This window comes from Talpa occidentalis, unplaced genomic scaffold (assembly GCF_014898055.3).
Source record: "Talpa occidentalis isolate TD23 unplaced genomic scaffold, MPIMG_talOcc4v2.1 talOcc4.2, whole genome shotgun sequence".
NCBI lineage: Eukaryota > Metazoa > Chordata > Mammalia > Eulipotyphla > Talpidae > Talpa > Talpa occidentalis.
This window is the reverse complement of record NW_023602073.1, coordinates 72,807,447-72,821,722: the sequence shown is the minus strand read 5'-3', so window position 1 is coordinate 72,821,722 and position 14,276 is coordinate 72,807,447. Positions and strand designations below refer to the sequence as shown.

At 41.5% G+C, this 14,276-nt stretch overlaps 1 protein-coding gene across 1 annotated transcript in view; it reads left to right on the top strand.

Annotated features, from left to right (window-relative positions):
• The window catches only part of GCM1 (glial cells missing transcription factor 1), a 45,003-nt gene that overhangs the window by 14,039 nt on the left and 16,688 nt on the right, over nt 1–14,276 (top strand). Inside the window, exon 2 of the mRNA XM_037520918.2 lies at nt 13,853–13,958. The gene's annotated coding sequence lies outside the window, so the exon portion shown is untranslated. The remainder of the gene's footprint in view (nt 1–13,852; nt 13,959–14,276) is intronic.

Here is a 14,276-nt window from a genome sequence, read left to right as displayed (position 1 = left end):
ATTAAGCAGCGAGTGGAATGAACCATGCTCCCTGCAGAGGCATTAAGAGTATATTCAAGGGAGCAATCTTAACAATCGTCCATAGAGTTGACTTGTTCAAATAAATATTTACTGAATGCTCTCTGTAATCACAGCAGCAATGTAATAACACTGCTTTTGTGGCTGAGTTGCCAAGCCTCCTCTGCTCTTGGAAACCGGCTTGCTCTGACACCCTCCAACGGTTCTGGGTAGAAACCGCAGCTGAGGCAGCAGATACGAAAGGATCGCCACCTCCTGGCCAGTCTCTGGTACTGCAATACACCAGGCCCGCGTCTACAGCTAGAAACGGACCGGGCCAAAGGCAAGTGGGTGCAGCCGCCACATCTGCCTTTCCCAAGCCCTCAGTGCTCACTCTTATTCTCAGTAACAAAACAATCCCTACTAAAGGATTCTCCTTCCCTCAGAAGGTCTCTCCTGTAACAGACAACTTTAACTATCCAGAGCAGAGGTAGTAAAACTGTCAGGGACTCCAAGAATCTGTGGGAAACCAGCACAGTAAATATTTTAGATGCAAGGATCTGCACCTCCACATAGATGGGGCACTAAGCTCAGAATAACCCTGAGCATGACTTTTGTGCCTTTTTATCATCATTGATATTAGATGTTTATTGAGAAGCTTATGAGGCCCCAGAATAAGTACTCATCAGTCAGTGTCCTGAAGCAGCCTTGAATGTTCCCTACTCTTTACATGTATTTTCTGAATGGATTAAAGTATTTACAACTAGTCCTTGGAGGATAAAAGTATTAAAAGCTTTTCTATGTAAATTCTCTGATAGGATTAGATAACATACAAGGTTTTATTTTATTAATATATCAGACTAGTTACTGGGAAGAAGGGCCCAGAAGGGAGAGAGCTGCAAGTGGGCCAGCAGTTTTAGTTTTATTGTTTTGCTAAACAAAGCGATATGTGACTAAATGCAAGTAGTGAGATATGAGGAGAAATTGCAAATAGCTGAGCTGTCTTTTCTGACCTCCCTACACTATGCTGGTAATTAATACATGTTGAGGAGGGCCTCCCCGGTGGCGCAGTGGTTACACGCTGGGTTGCAAAGCTGCCCGCAGCCTCTGCAGTGCCGGTTTGATCCCCGGCTGCTCCCCGGCCACCGGGGGAGGGTCCCAAATATCGCGCAGACCTCTCCTGCCGCCCTCTGTTCCCCTCAGCAGTGTACTTAGGTCCTTCTTCCTGCTCTGGCTCTAGTGAATTCTCTCACCCTCCGGCACTTCTGACTGTACCCAGTGCTTGTATAAATAAATAAATAAATCTTAAAAAAAACAAACAAACATGGTGAGGACACCCTAATGTTACCTCAGTTAAAAATTATTAATTTTTAAAGAAATAAAATTACTTTATTTGGCAATTCCCCTTAGCCTTTCTCTCCATGTTTCTGAATAACATGTTTACCTTGTATCTACCATTTTAGACATTACCTATTCACTCCCTTCTCCCCAGATAATCATAAAGGGATTTTTGGCTTATCATGGTAGGCATTTGCAGTACTTTGACACAAATATCATTGTATCATTGCGGAGGCACAATCCTTTGTTTTTCCTGGGTTGATGATTGTCCCATTTTTTATTTGCCTGTTGTTCCACGCACTCATCATTAATTTACTTTCCTGAGTCATTGCCACATACTCAATAATATTTTCCATACTACAAAGGCATTGCTTCTCATTTTTTTCCTGCAGACATCTGTATTAGTACCCTGCAGAGAAACAGAACTAGCAGGAATTGTATATATGTGTATATAGATTATGTTAGAAATGAAGAAGCCCACACATTCACAGTTATGTCTCTTTACTCACCGTGGTTATGTGCTGTTTGGTCACCATAAGCACTAAATTAGCGACTACTGAACCATTGCTTATAGAAAATATGGGGTTAGGTTTCTACAAGCCTCAGGTCACATTTTTGTCATTAATAAATTTAAGACCTTGTTTTATGAGTGTTTTGGTCAATGACAGAGTGCACAACACCATGATGGTCCCCAAGATCCTACGGCCTCGTGACCTTGTGGCCATCATGGTGTCCTGCGTTACTCCAGCAGCAGCTCATATACCTCGTGCTTACTGGGTCTTGATGATATCATTTTCCTTGTGCCTGATTTAACCTAGGGTTGTTTTGTTTATTGTGACCCTTAAGCATAAGATACAAAATCCACTAATACGGTGTTCACACAACAAAGAAATCTTTGTGCTAAGGGCACATTTCCTAGAATGTATTTCCCTTGCTAAATGACATGCTGTAGAGAGAGATGTTAAGGATTTGGCTCATGAATGTAGATCACAGCAAATCCAAAATGTGCAGGGCAGGCTGCCAGACTGGAGACCCAGGGAAGAGTCAGATATTACAGCTCATCTGCAGGCAGTTTGGAAACAATCTTCTCTTCCTAGGGTGACATCAGTTTTTTTTCTCAGAAGGCCTTCAGCTGATTGGATGAGGCCTACCATATTAGGGTCAGTTATCTGCTTTATTCTAAGTCCACTGACTTAAATATAATCTCATCTAAAATTACTTTCACAGCAACATCTAGACTGGTTGATCAAATATACAGGGGTCTTGGTCTAGCCAAGTTGACACATAAAATTAAGTAACACAAGAAAAAAAATATCTCCTAGAAACATGTTAATGAATATGGCTTTTTAAATACCTGCCACACTGGAACTTTCATGCACCATTATTCTGGACTTCATTGATCTCTGGCAGCTCTTTCATTTCATGAAATGGCTTCTATTTTTGTGGAGTATATCCTTCAGTATCCTCCAGTACACAGGAAGTAAATTTTTAAAACCCTGTATGTTTCAAAATGCTTTTATTCTTCCCTCAAATTTGGCCAACATGGTCAGTTGCCTTTCTCGTGGACTATTTTTTTTTTTAAGATTATTTATGCATACAAGAGCTGGGGTACAGGCCAGAGGTGCGGGGGATGAGAGGACTCACCAGAGACAGAGCAGGGAGCAGAACAGGCAGACCAACGAAGTACACTGCTGAGGGGAGCAGCAGGTGAGACAGTAGAGGTCTGCTGCTGCATGGTCGCCTCCCTGGCCCGCTGGGGATCGAACTTGTGCTGCAGTGGCCGTGAATGCTTCATGGGTTGCATCTTTTTTTTTTTTTTTTTAATAGAGGCATGTTTTATTTATTTATTTGTTTGTTTGTTTGCTTTGTTTATACATGCACTGGGTACAGTCAGAAGCGCGGGAGGGTGAGAGAATTCACCAGAGCCAGAGGGGGGAGCAGAGCAGGCAGAAGGACCGAAGTACACTGCTGAGGGGAGCAGCGGGCGGCAGGAGAGGTCTGCGCGCCATGTGGGACCCTCCTTGGGTGGCCAGGGAGCAGCCGGGGATCGAACCGATGCCGCAGAGGCCGCGGGCAGCTTCGCAACCCATCGCTCAACCGCTGCGCTACCGGGGAGGCCCATGGGTTGCATCTTAACCCCTTGCGCCACCAGGGAGGACCTCTCTTGGACTTTTAAAGACATTATGTTATCATCTTATGGTTTTACATAGTTGGTATTTTTTGAATACTCCAGTAAAATTATGATATCCCATCTTTGGTCTGTGATCTGGCTGTTCTCTCTTCAAGTTAAACTTTTTTCTTTACTCCCAATATTCAGAACTTTCACAGTGTTTTGTCTGAGTAGGGTTTTTGTTTTTTTTTTTTTTTTTTTTTTACATACAGTATTGAACCCTCAGTAGAATCTTTAACCTAAAGTTTCAAGTCCTTCAATTCTGAGAATACTTCTTGTGTTAGGTTGTTAATTTCTCTTTCCCACCTTAAGTTGGGTAAATTTTCCAGTCTGTTTTCTAACTGTATTTCCTATTTTTGTTCTCTTTGACTTTGGCTTAAGTTTCTGATTTGCTGGTGGGTTTCCCTGATTTCATTTTCCTATTTTGCCACACTGCTGAAGGGAGCAGCAGGTGAGACAGGAGAGGTCTGCTGCACATGTCGGTTGCTCCCTGGGCAGCCAGGGATAGAACTTGTGCTGCAGTGGCTGCGAAAATCTTCATAGTGCTGTGCTTAACCCCTTGTGCCACCAGGGAGGCCCCATTGGCTGGTTTTCAATCTCTCTCTTCTGTTGGGGTTTTTCCCAAATGTGTATTCCTCCTTGGCTGTTCAATTGAAGAGTTACATCATTAACACAAACTGACGTAAAGCTTTCCATGTATAAGTAAAACTTGTGGACTGCTGGGCTCTCTTTCAGGGGATTGGTTATTGAGCTTTCCTTTCCATTATGGAATTCCATACTAGTTGCACTTCTTTTTGCTATGACAGTTCAATTTCTGCAGAAAAGAAGGACCATCCATTCCCTATAGTCAGAAGTGGTGTCCAAGCATAGGCCCTACTACTGATTTTCTGAGGGCAGGGTGGGGAGGAAGGCTGAGTTAATTTGTAGAATTCCATTTGAAATACTGATTTTATCCTGGTTTTCCTCCCAATCTTCCTTTGTGTCCCCCAAATGCCAAACTTCTCCAAAACCAATGCTTTGGTATTTCACCTTCTCAAGTAACACATCTAATTCTCCTGTGGGTATTGAGAATTAGTTCAACTGTTGTCTGTTGAGGTATGGGGGAAAGTGACCCAACTTCTCAGTTCTCAGATATTCAGCCAAAATTTTTTCTCATTCAAGTTTGACCTTCCCTGGTGCATGGGGTCTCCAGGAACTATACCTGTGAGCCAGCTGGCATTCTTTTCTTTTATATCCACCTCCACTTAGAAGAGTCTCCCCCCTTGCTAAGTCATTCCCCCTGACATCTGCTTTGTGTTCCAAAAATTTATTGAATTTTTCTTCAATGTAGAACTCCTTGCAATGTGTCCTCCTTGCCTCTTCTTTTTTTAAAAAAAAGATTTATTTTATTCATTTATGCATACAGGAACTGGGGTGTAGGCCAGGTGTGTAGGGGATGAGAGAATTCACCAAAGACAGAGTGGGGAGTAGAAAAGGTGGACTGACTGAAATACACTGCTGAGGGGAGCAGCAGGTGAGACAGGAGAGATCTGCCATGCCATGTGGGTATCTCCCTGGCCTGGGATCCAACTCGTGCTGCAGTAGCTGTGATTGCTACATGGTGCTGGTGCTTAACCCCTTGCGCCACCAGGGAGGCCCTAAACCAGATGTTCTAAATGGGAAAGTTGATGAAGAGACAGAGAAAAAGGTGCAGAGAATAGGACTTTTCCTGGAAGGGATCCAGACAGCATATGGTAGGACTAGGCACATGGTGTGGTTTTAGGCTAGAACTGGAGAAAAACCTACAATCCAGGAACGTGCAGAGTGGCTGCAGTCCTCAGGGAGTAGGTTACCTGACACTTCATAGCTTTGCTCTCTGTAGTCTTGCTTGGACCAACCATCATTTTATCAACTTTATACCTATTTTTTAAACACTAAACGTGAGGCCCAAAAAAGCAATTACTTCCTACCAAAATTGTACAATTCTCTCCTCCCCCATCACTTTTTACTGATTTCTCTCACTGTTGTAGGATTTCTAATAGAACTTGGATCATTTCTCTATTGTTTGAATAAATATGTTAGCATATCATGTAGTCACATCTTTTACATTCAAAAAACAATACTACCCTGGTGCAAAACCTTGCATAAAATCAAGACAAAAGGGACCTTAAAATGTCATCACTTAAATTTCTGAGTCTCATGGTGAAATTGTTCTGACCATTGAATTGACTTCAAATGCTCATTCACAACTACTGACAGAGTTGGGCACAGAGAAACAGAGTTGGGGACTGGTGTTATAACATCTGGTGGTATCCTCAATCCCCTGTTGCCTAGTGATGAACTAAGAGCCAAGATTCTCAGTTTCTTCATCTATAAAATTGCACAAATACTTGCTCTGTCTAATGTATAAGGTTGTAAAATCAAATGTGGTAATTCAGATGAAAAAAATATTTCATTTATTGTATAATACACTAGTATATTCAAAGATAAGTTAATGGAATTTGCCAGGAATTTTGGTAGCTATTATGTGGAATGTGAAGTTAAATGCAGTACATTCCCTAATCTTATGAAATGGAAAATTTAGTAACATCTCTTTAGAGAAGAGGAGAAAACAACAAAGACAAAAATCTGGCTTTTTTTTTTTAAATACTGGAATTTGCCTTCCAAATTTGAACTAATTTAGTGTGTGCTCCTTTGATCCATGTCTATTGCCTTTAGCTCTATTTTGCTCATGTTGTTGCTTGTGTGGAGTTACTCAAACCTTTAAATGAAGGCTCCAAAAAAAACCCCACAAAACTTTAAATGCAGTAGAAACTATCCAAGTGTCCACTGGTGGATGAATGAATAAACAAATGGTAGTTTATACATGCACTGGAATATTATTCAGCCTTAGAAAGGGAATTCTGACATATACCATGGATGAAACTCGAAGACATTATGCTAAGTAAAATAAACCAGTCACAAAAGACAAACAGTGTAGGATTCTACCCCTATGAGGTTCCTAGGATAGTCAAATTCATAGAGATAGAAAGTAGGATGGTGGTTACCAAGACCTGGAGGATAAGGAGAGTTATTCTTTAATGGGTAAAGAAAGTTTCAGTTTTGCAAAATGAAAAGAGCTTTGGGGATGGTGTTAATGGATGTACAACAGTGTGAGTGTAATGGCATTGAAGGGTACACTTGAAAAAGTTTAAAACAGGAAATTTTTGCTATGTATATTTTACCACAATTAAAAGGTAGGGGGAGGACATTTTAAATGCATTGTAAATGTGTAATTCCAGGGGCCTCCTAGTGGCACAAGGGGTTATGTCTCAGTACTATGAAGCTATCAGCAGCTAGTGCAGCATGAGTTTAATCCCTGGCTAGGGAGCTACCCACATGGCACAACAGAACTCTCCTATCTTGCCCACTGCCCCTCTCAGCAGTATATTTCAGTCGATCTGCCTTTTCTGCTCCCCACTCTGTCTCTGGTGAATCCTCTCAACCCCTCCTCCCCCACACCTCTGGCCTACACCCCAGTTCTTATATGCATAAATAAAATACAATAAATATAAAAAATATAATTCCATCAGCATGCCCAGAAATAACAACTGGGTGTGTTCTAGAGTCTTATGCCCCTGCTGCACAGCATGCAGATGTTCAGGGCACGTGGGGAGCTTGTTAAATCACATTGGGTTTCTATATATCAACTTTTCAAGTGATTCCAATGAATTATTCTTAAGGCTGAATTTACCGGACAAAGTTTGAAGGTGTTAAAGAACAAAAACAAGGACTAAATAGCTTTCAATAAATACGAAGTTCCAAATATATTCAAGAAGAAGGAAGAATTTTAGAATTTCAAAATGTGAGTCCACTTCATCTGAGTAATCCTAGCCTTCTAAATAACTTTGTGGTAAATAACAGCCCTTTCACAGATCTTGGGCAATCATTTCTCCAGCCCATGCCTTTAGGCAGGTAAGATATAGTCATCCCATTTTGCAGATGTAGCAATACTGGTGCCGAGAGAGGTAAAGAAACTTAAGTGACACAATAAGGGGGGGAAACGGTGTTCAGAACTAGGGGTCATGTCTCTCAGGATCTGTGATTATTTCTATCATGTCATGTGCTGTTTTATTCAATTTCTCTAGGTCTCTATTTTTGTACCACAGTCTAGATTTAAAATAATAGCCATCCTAAATATCATGTAAAAATCCTTTGAGTGTCACTGTTGTTTATCTGTGAAAAGGTGGGTAGTTGAAAGCTTTTACTGGAGAGATATGGTTATCTGGATTCCAATCCTGGATTCAAAGTCTAAAGACAGGAATCCAAGCTTGTGATCTTAGATGAATTGTTTAACCTCTGAGGAATCTCAGATTCCTCATCTGTTTGAAAACATGCCCAATTCAAAGAGTGTTTGTGTCAAATGAAATTTGTTTGTGAATATATTTTGTATAGCATAAAGAAAATGGATCCCAAAAAGTGGTCCGGGAAGACTTGGGGGTCTCCCTGGCCCATTCAGGAGATTTACAGGATCGAAACCATTTTCAAGACAATACTAAGATGTTATTTGCCTTTCTTTAAAGTAAATCTTCACAAGTCTGCAATGGCGTTCCCAGAGGTTACATGACATGTGATATTGTAAAAGATTAAATGCAGAGGCAGATTGAGATATCTAGTTATCTTCTATTAGGTCAGATATTGAAGAGATTAGCAGAAATGCTAAAACGATGTGTTTCTCATTAATTTTTATTTTGAAGATACAATTTTTATAAAATGTTCTTTATGTTAAGAAGTAATAGGTTACTACTATTTTAGATTAATGAATATTTCAAAAAATTGTTCTAATTTCTTTTTCATTTTTTTTAAAGATTTATTTTTATTATTTATTTATGCATACAAGTACTGGGGTATAGGCCAGAGGTGCAGGGGGTGAGAGGATTCACCAGAGGCAGAGTGGGGAACAGAACAGGTGGATCTACTGAAATGCACTGCTGAGGGGAGCAGCAGGCCAGACAGGAGTGGTTTGCTGCACCACATGGATTATCTCCCTGGCTGGGATCGAACTCATGCTGTAGGGGCTGGTGATAACTTGATAATGCTGAGAGACTTAACCCCTGCACCACTGGGGAGACCCCAAATTTGTTCTAATTTTTAATAGGTAAATATTGACAGATAAAGCCACATATACAAAAGCTCTTTGATGGTTTTATTATTTAAAGGTATAAACATCCTGAGACCAAGAAATTTAAGGCCTGCTGCTATAAATTACTATACAAACAGCAGATAACTTTACTTTATAACACTGACCTTTTTAAAAGAAAGTATTACACGACAAAAGAATCATGTTCCTTGGGGAAAATTTATAAAATCATCAAAACAGATGAAAAAAGAAATGAATATTATCAGTAATTCTATGTTAACATTTTTGTGACATTTTTCTCAGTATTCTTTAATTATAAATATCTAATCCATGATTTGATCAGGCTTCAGAGTTTAAATTGGGGTGACAGGAGGAGTTTGGGGCTTTTTGTTGTTGCTGACCCTTGGACTCACCTTCAGGACCTCGCCTCTGCCCCAATTTATTTTTGGGTGCATCTTCTTTAGGGGGTATCTTGTGTCTGCTCACCAAGGGGTCTTCTCAGTATCACACACGTCTGCCATTTTTCTCCTCTCCTGCTCTGCCCTCCTTGGTGATGTTGGCTGCCAAAGTTTCCATCGCCTGCCAGGGAGGATGCCTCAGTAGCCCCCACACACTGGGCCTCTCCACCTTAGCTGGACAGCCTCCATTGTTAATGAGTGCATGTTGGTGGCCTCCGGGGGTGCTGGGCCTGCAGGCATCAGTTCTGGACACAGAGCAGCCTTGCTGTGTGTAGCCCCTCCCTTGAGGGGGACTTTTTCCTGGGAGCACTGGTAGTGCCGTTTTCCTGAAGGCTCTCTCCTGTCATCTGCCCCCCTTCCACCCCTGCCATCTTTCTAGTCCTGAGATAGCGCATGGAGGGCTGGGCAGGGGCAGCTGACACTTTGAGAACTGACAATCATGGGTCACAACCCTCTGCCTGATGACAAAAGCTCAGTACTTTGGCATTTACTACTTTCGAGCAGCAATTCTCTAAGTCTTCAGCATCAGTTTTCACTCTTAAAAATTAATGAGAACCTCAAACAGCTTTTGTTTACGTGGTTATAGCCATCAATATTTATCATATCAGAAATTAGAACTAAATTTTTTTGGAAATAGTTATTTCATTTAAAATAACAGCAACAACTCATTATATTTTAACAGGTAATATTTTAATGAAAATAACCAAAAAATGATATTTTTATGGAAAAAAAAAAGGTACCTCATTCTTGGGAATGATAGGATCATTTTTGTGCCTTATTCTGTGGTTCTTTAATTATTATTATTATTATTATTTTGCATACAAGAACTGGAATGGTGTGGGGTGAGAAGATTCACCAGAGACAGAGTGGGGTGCAGAACAGAAGGATTGACTGAAATACATTGCTAAGGGGAGCAGCGGTTGAGACAGGAGAGGTCTGCTGTGCCGTGTGGGTCAGCTCCCTGGCTGGGAATCAAACTCAGGCTGCAGTAGTTGCAGGTAGCTTCATAATGCTGAGACTTAACCCCTTGTGTCACCAGGGGGGCCCTAGACAGACAAATTCATCATGAAGAGAATAACTTTTAACCTCATTCTTCTCTACTTGATGTTTCTCTTTTGACTAACATTAGTTTACTGATGCAAAGAGATTGCTGGCTTCATGATCTTATAAAATCAAGTTGTTTAACATCTTTGTGCCTCAGTTTCCTCCTACTAATATGACTTAACACAGGCATACCTCATTGTATTGTGCTTCACTTTAATGTGCTTTGCAGATATTTAGATTTTTTTACAAGACATTCAGCCAGCAAAATAGTTTATGACTCACCTGAAGGTTCAGATGATAGTTAGTATTTTTTATCAATAAAGTATTTTCAAATTAAGGCTTGTATCATTTTAAAAAGTCATAATGCTATTGCATACTTAGTGGATTATAGCATAGTTTAAACATAAATTTTATATCACTGGGAAACCAAATAATTTGTGTGACTTGCCTTATGTGGTGGTCTGGAGCCAAACCCTCAGAATCTCCAAAGTGCATCTACACTATATTTCATGAGGTGGTTGTGGGGATTAAATATCTGAAACAATGCTTGACACATACTACGTGTTAAATAAGGCTTAATCCAGGCAAATGAATGGGACTAGGCCTGAAACATCCACTGGGTTTAGGTAGATGACACCGGGAGAATAGACAGTGTTGCAAATTCTGGAAAAGTTTATCCACCTGATAGAACACAACTGAAGGATGTGAACTGGAAACCACATTTATGATTCTAGGCAAAGCACCGAGCACTGAGGGTTTGGTATGGTTGTCTTAAACCAGAGACCGTGTGATGTCACCATCTCCCTGGCACTCTCTGGCCAATTAGAAATACAGGGATATGGTTAACATCATGATGTGGGTATGTTGTTGGCACAGAGTTTCTGGGGATGCAGTGTATGGGACTCAAAGAGAAATTCTCCTGTTTTAAAGGCCTAAAGCACCATTGCTGATGAAAGAGACCAGAATGATTTCAAAAGGCATGTCCGGGGATTGGGATGTGAGAGCAGAGATAGTGAGCTCAAGCTTCAATAGTTGGGGCTAGTCAATTACCAGCAAGAGGGCTGGATTCCTGTCTCCAGGGAGGGGGCAGAGATTGGAGAGATTTGGAGCTCCAAGTACATGAGAGCAGAGACATGGACTCCAGACCCTGAAGAACTTGGGACAGCTCTGCAGGACCATGGTTCCATCCTGAGTTCCACCCAGGCTCTGTCCCTTAAATGCTTGTGAGCTTTTATTTCTCTAAGTCTTGATTTCCTCTTCCGTAAGAGAATAGTAAGACACAGTGCAATTAAGAAAAGCTGCCATTTTTACTGTTGTTATTCATAACAATGACAGAGATCCAATTAGGAACATTCGGGTAAGAAGTTAGGATCATCATCTTAAGAAGACAGAGGTTCCGTTATCAGTGTCAAATACAAGATCACAGCTCAGTGAGGCATGGAGACAGAAGTCCTCAGTTCCTTGCTATGTCAGAATAGGGATGATTTGTGGGACAAGGATAGATCTGAGGATGCATTGGGTCCCTCTGTGAAGAGCAGAAAAGGGGAAGATACCAACTTTTCCATGAAAGCTAGTGGCTTAGCTGGGGAGTGAGGACTAAAGCCAACATTTCAAAAGCCCTAGCACATACAGCAGTACTGCATTATATAAAACGGTGGCTTTGTTGGGTATGCATGTTGGGGAGAGCAAATGTTTGAAAGAGCTTGACCAAAATGTTAACAGTAGGATACTGGGAGGTAAGAATACAACTTTTTAGAAAGGATCATGAATCTATTTTGCAATTGGAAAAAAATGTCAGTTCGATGTAATAGAAGGTAACTCATAATTCAGACTGAAGCGTTCTGGAACCCCCTATTAGTGAGAAGTCATGTTTTCTAGAATAGCGTGGGAAGGTCTCACAAGGAGGTGGCATTTCAGAGGTGCCTGAAGGATGGATAGGGTTTAGATATCTGGATGAGAGAAGACACTCTAGAAAGGAGATGCAATCAAGTGAATAGGGGTGCTCCTTGGTGACCTAGGGGTTAAGTCTCAGCGCTATCACCATTATGGCCTGAGTTCAATCCCTGGCCTGGGAGCTACCTACATGGAACAGCAGTCCTCTCCTATCTTACCACTGATCCCCTCAATCCACCTGTTCTGCTCCCCACTCTGTCTCTGGTGAACCTTCTCATCCCCTGTACCTCTGGCCTATACCCCAGTTCTACAAAATAAATATTTCTTTTTTAAAAAAGTCATGGCAGGTGGACCAGTTATCAGTTTGCCTCTCTCAGTTCTAAAGGCACTTTTTGCCCTGCTTTGTGATTCTGGAGCCCTGTAGAAATTGCTCTCTTGCCAGCTGGTATAACCCTAGGCTTTGTTCTGTTCCTGTGTATTCAGGGCATGGAGAAAGAATCCTCTGACCAAAGGAAGAACTACAAAGCGGAGACCAAGATTAGATAAAGTGCAAGAAAGTTATGCAGGGTCTTCAACTCCAGGCACAAGTTTTCCTGAACTGAAATCTCAGCATAGGGGCCTCCCTGGTGGCACAAGGGGTTAAGTGTCAGCACTGTGAAGCTGTCCACAGCCACTGCAGTAGTTCCATCCCCGGCCAGAGAAGTGACCCACATGTCCCAGCAGACCTCTCCTGTCTTGCCCACTGTCCCCCTTCACAGTGTATTTTGGTCAGTCCACCTGTTCTGCTCCCCACTCTGTCTCTGATGAATCCTCTCACCGCCTGCACCTGTGGCCTGTACCCCAGTTCTTATATGCATAAATAAATAAATCTTAAAAAAAAAAACTCAGCACAGCAGAAGGTCCCCTAGGGGCTGTCTGGTCAGCCTGCGAGGCTGCCAAGCACTGAAACTCCTGACCTGCTCTTTCCTTCCTCCACAGCCTATCTCTTGAAGGCACCAACTTCTCATATGGTTAAACTCTTCTCATACTACTTTACCTTTCTCACTATATTGCCATTACCTGCAATCCCCTCTGCCATTCCTTGATGGCTGGATAAACATTTGTCCTTCATAAGGCTCGTCAGGCATCATTTTGGTGAAAGATGTTTCCCTTAGTCCCCTTATTTCCTTCAATACATTCCTTCTAACTGCCTCTATGCCATGGGCCCAGTCATTTTAGCCTTAGTGGCCTTGTTTACCTTTTCCACTAGACTGAACTTCTCATTGGCTTTAATTTTCCCTTGTATCTCCAGAAACTAGCAGACTGCCTTGACTATAGCAGGTGAACTGAACTGATACAGCTGTGTCCCGACGCCTGAGGACATCTCTAGAAGCGAGAATTACTGGGGGGATTGGAGCAGTCAGAATGTCTGGATATTTTGATGTTTCTGGTTTAGGAGATGTTGGCGAGCCGATCTGTATTCTAATATAAATTTCATCAGCATGTTATTCTCTACCTGTCTCATGCACACGCAGGGCTAAGTGGTGGTGGGGCGGGGAGGGGGCATGTTGTTAGAATCTTCTGTTAATCCATCTGCTTTGGACCCAATCTATGAAATGATGACAAAGAAAACCTCTATAGTTCTTCCTGAAGTTTTTTTCCATGTGCATTTCATTTGAAATGCTCTCTTAACTTACAAGAGAGGAAAGTTCAGAGGCACACCACAGAATAGTCTTCACATTGCTGGCATTCTGCGAATTGAGCTGGTTAAGTGGCTTCTCAGGTCACTCTTACCTATCCCGAGCAGGGAGCATCTAGATTTTGATTGGGCTATTGCCAGAGCTGATTAACATAGTGTACCTTGACCTGGATTAGGAACAGCAACTCCGCATAGAAAATGACCAGAGCCTGCTGGGACCTGCAGCAGAGATGAGGCTTTTATGACACAGTATTTTCTGCACCTCCTGAAAGAAGTCAGAAGGTAAGAAGCCAGAAATCCTGAGGCAAATGTAAGGGATGTGGTAATGGCCACCTACTTATTCCTACAGGGTTTTATTTATTCTAGCTGCTTTTCCGTAGAAATGATGAAAATGGAATACGCTTTGAACTGAATTGTTTGGAAAAAAAGGGAAATCTGACAAATTTAGTTTTTTAATTTTGGAGAAAACTGTTTATGTTTAAGGGCGCAACGCAGACTTTTCTTCTCTAATATATTTTGTTCTTCACTTTCCGGGAAATATTAATGTTTATTCACTTGGTAAAAATTTATATCAGAAAAAAATTTAAAAAGCAATGTGAT